Source organism: Arachis ipaensis, chromosome B05, assembly GCF_000816755.2.
Source record: "Arachis ipaensis cultivar K30076 chromosome B05, Araip1.1, whole genome shotgun sequence".
Lineage (NCBI taxonomy): Eukaryota > Viridiplantae > Streptophyta > Magnoliopsida > Fabales > Fabaceae > Arachis > Arachis ipaensis.
The window spans coordinates 29,778,715-29,782,923 of record NC_029789.2 but is presented as its reverse complement, the minus strand read 5'-3'; positions in this window follow the sequence as shown (position 1 = coordinate 29,782,923).

Genomic DNA, 4,209 nt, shown 5'->3' with positions numbered 1-4,209 from the left:
GCGGCCACTACAAGAAAAAAGGCCTATGGCCACGCTTTTATGAAGGTGGCAATTGATACGAAATTTGGCCATGTTTTTTTTTGCCATGCTTAAAAAGCGTAGTCATAGAGAGAAACCATCACGCTTTTAAAGCGTGGCAACAGGATTTTATTATTGTGGCTTTGAAAAGCGAAGCCGTTTCCTACAAGTCTTTTGGCACGCTTCAAAAGTATGGCCAAAAGGTTCCCCCCAAAAAAATAAATTTAAAAAAGCTCATACCCTTTAAATTAAAATGTCTCTTTCTTGCTCCTTCTTCATTCATAGACCTGCCGTAAGCCCTAACTCCTCCTTCAAAAGCCCCAACTTGTTCAGCGGTGATAATCCTAACCCTCTCTTCATTGTGCCTCACCCTCACCGCGATGACGACACTCCGACGACACTCCGTGAAGAACGTTGCGGCGCTTGCAATGCCTTCGCCGGCAATCCCTCTTCCGGCACCCCTAACCCTCCTTCTGCGGTGACTCTCTCTGGTGGTGACTCCCTCCGCTTACTTGCCGTTGCAAATCCGCCGTCGATGCTCCATCTGCCGCTGCTGCAAACCCCTAATCCCTTTCCATTTTTTGCTGCATCATCGAGCCAGCAGGTAGCAGCGTCTTCATCCCTTGTGCCATCGCGTCGAGCCCCTTCGTCCTCAATCGTCGAGCCCCGGTCAGCCGTCGTCATCCAGCGCCTCTCTCTTACTGGCAGCCACCGCGTCTTCCTCCACTCCTCCCTGCACTCTGCCACTCTCTGTCTGCATCATCAAGAATAGAGCCTCTAACTCAGGTTGGTTTTTTTATTGTTTTGTCTGATTTTTCATTGCTTCTATTTGTTTTTCTGTTCTGTTCTTGAGTTAGTTCTGGTTTGTTCCTAAGTATTTTAGTTCTTGATTTTGGTTATGATTTTTAATTTGTTCTTGATTCTTGGTTGGCATATTTTCTGCAGTTCTCTAGTATTCTCTTGGTTGCTATTCTGGATTCTTGATTTTTGTTATGATTTTTTAATGCTTCTATATATTTTTTCCTGTTCTGTACTTGAGTTGATTTTGTTCTTTGATTTTTGGTTCTTGATTTTTCACTACATCTATTATGATGTTATTTCATATACGAGTATTTCATTTATATCATAATTAGTAATACAATTCTAAATCTTTGAAGTTTGGCTAATTATAATCCATAGAGCATGCTACAAATCATTTTTATAAAACTCAGAAGAAAATTGAAAAGCTGCATGCCTATTGAAAGTTGAAACCAAATTAATACTACTGTTTTAACTCTTTCCTATCAGTCAATAGCAGAAATAGGCATTTGGTTTAAATATGCATGTAATATTACAAAAAATTTGATCCTTGTTACTTATCTAGCTTAAATATATATTGTTTTTACCTTCTTGACCAAACAGATTTTCATCTCCCTTAATGACTTTTAGTTTATCACTGTAAAATTGATGAGCAAACTAGAGAGTTTTAAGAAACTAAGACAGCGACGAAAGAAGGAAATACTTGCTATTTAATTCTTTGTTGATTGTCATTATCAATCTTATATTTGGTTTAATATTTCTTCAATTGCATAGAACTCATGTTATTTTTTGTGCCTTAAAATACTAATGAAGTGACTATCATAGTACTAAATATGCTTCAGGGATTTGGCCAATTTTAAGGACTAGGTTCTTGTCTCGGTCTATGTTTCACTTAAATATGCTTCAATAATGTTTTCTATTCTTTTATTTTCCCTTTTTCAAGTGAAATTCTTGATGCATTCATAGCATTGCTTCTTTATTTTTTTTTTCAGTATCTCAGGTGTGTGTTAATTCACCAAAGTTTGCTTTAATTATAAGGCATTTTTTGTTGTTTGTTTTAATTTTGGAACTGAAATTTGTCAATTATTTCATGACACTGAGTTGAAGTAATTAACTGGCCTTTAAATTATTATTATTATTATTTTGAAAAAAATATTCTTTTTTTGGGTGAGCTTGATTTATGTTGTTTGTGGTGTTTGGCTTAGAATTTCGCTTGGTGTTTAAGGTTTTATAATGGGTTGGTGTGTGAGTAGACATGTTCCAGCTTTATTTCATAGGGTTATTGTCCCAGTCTGTGGCCAACAAGTTAATAACCCTATTGTAGAATTTTTTTGCCTTTAATTCGATTGATCATATTGTTTGTTGTATCCAGATTAACGATGGTTCATGCCTTTCTAATATGCAACGTATGATGGATTCAGGAGCAGAAGGTTATGATCAGATATGCTTCTTTCCTAAAACTCTGGTCGGTGGTCACTCATGCCTATCATGAAAGTCGGTGTATTTTAAGTTCATCAGTGTGATTTGTAGCTTTTTATCTGACTATTTTCAAGATTTGGAGCTTATTATTAGGTTGAATCTGGTTCAATTACGACTGGTGCGTCTATTTGGGTGCAAGGAGTTGTGGTGGAGAGCCAAGGATCCAAGTAGAAAGTGGAATTAATAAAAGTCAACAAAATAACATTGGTTAGTCTTCCCTCATTCTCAATCAAATTGGTCATTAATTCATTATTTTGCTCTCATAGAATTTCATCATCTTGCCTATATTAGTAAGCCAAATGTTGTATAGACATCTCCCCTATTATATATCAGCATTGTAGCTGCTATTTGTTATTTTCAAACTCAATGTGTTTTCATTGCTCTGATTATTATTATTCCTTGAAGCAAAAGAGCAACCTTTGATCTTCTTGTGACTTGCTCTATGACCCCCAAGAGCTTGGTATGAATAGAAGATCTTGTTGCAGGTTGTACACTCAAACTTTTCTCTCTTGTGATTATAAGAAGAACTGCTCTTGTGATTTTCATTTTTGTAGAATTTAGTGATTGTCATTGTGATTGTCATTGTCATTATCTTATTTTTTGTACATGACAATTTTCAATGGTTTCCTTTACAGAACTCATACATGCCAAAGGTTTTAAAACGATTGTCTCTTGCACGCTAAATTGACAAAATAACACCAAAGGATTCGCAAGTATTAGGATTCAGCTGTACAGTATATTGAATTATATAACATTTTGGTATTTTTTTCATGCAACCAGTTTAGTGTCAAGTGTGCTTGGAATTTATCATTTTTCCGTTTATGATTTGAAATGGTTTTGAATGTAATTTGCTTGAGGTAACCTCCATATTCAAGAGGTTTTCCTTATTGCATCTTTACAAACATACACAGTAATTTCTAGTAACAAACTTCTAATCTCATGTATTTTCTTGCTTTTCAGGTTTGACTTAAAATTCTATTTTGCTTTATTGCTCCTTTGTGCTGAGTGGATATGGATAATTGTGTTTTCAAATTCTATTTCTCTTTGCTATTTTAGGTGAAAGCTGAGAAAAACTGGTTTGATCGAAATGCTAACTAAGTTGAATTAGTTACTGAAAATGACGACAGTAAGGAGGAACAAGTGAACAAACACAAGCAAATGAAAGCCAGTTCTAAACAATTGAAGACATTGCAACAGGTCTGATGCCTTTATATATACCTGAAACGATATATAGATATTATTTCCAGTTTATTTAATTCTTCTCAAATGTTTCATATAGCAGGAGCTTATGTTTTTTGTTTGTGTTGTTCTTGCTTTTGCTCCTTTTTCTCCCCACATGTGCGCATGGCTGTCAAGGATTTTGCTGGAAAACAGAGAAATATGGAAAATCGGAAAAAAAAAAAAGAAAAGAGGAGAAGAAACGTAATCTTCATTCTGAAAATATATGATATCTTTTCTTCTTTCTAGTTATTTATTAATTAGATCATTGGCTCTAGCATGTTCTAAATTTTCGAAATGTTGTTGTTTCAGGTTTGCGAGATCAGTGAAAAAAGCAGAAGAGAAAGCTAAAGCAGGACAATGAATAGAATTGCAATACATATGATATATAAAGTTAGGCAAATTTTACACCAATCGAAGTTATGTCATTTGTTGCTGGATAATTTTAAGGCTGGGACTATGTCCCATAGTTTTATCGTGATTCTCCATAGAGCTTTGGTTTCTTGTATGAATAGAATATATCATGAAAATTTTAAAATTATGTCAGGGGAAGCTTATGTCAATTTGATGTTTAAGGAATTTTGTCTAGTCATGTTTCATTCAAAAGCAAGCTTATTCTAATGAAAACCGACAAGTTTAGGCTCTGATCTCTCTCTCTCTCTCTCTCTCTCTCTCTCTCTCTCTCTCTCTCTAATT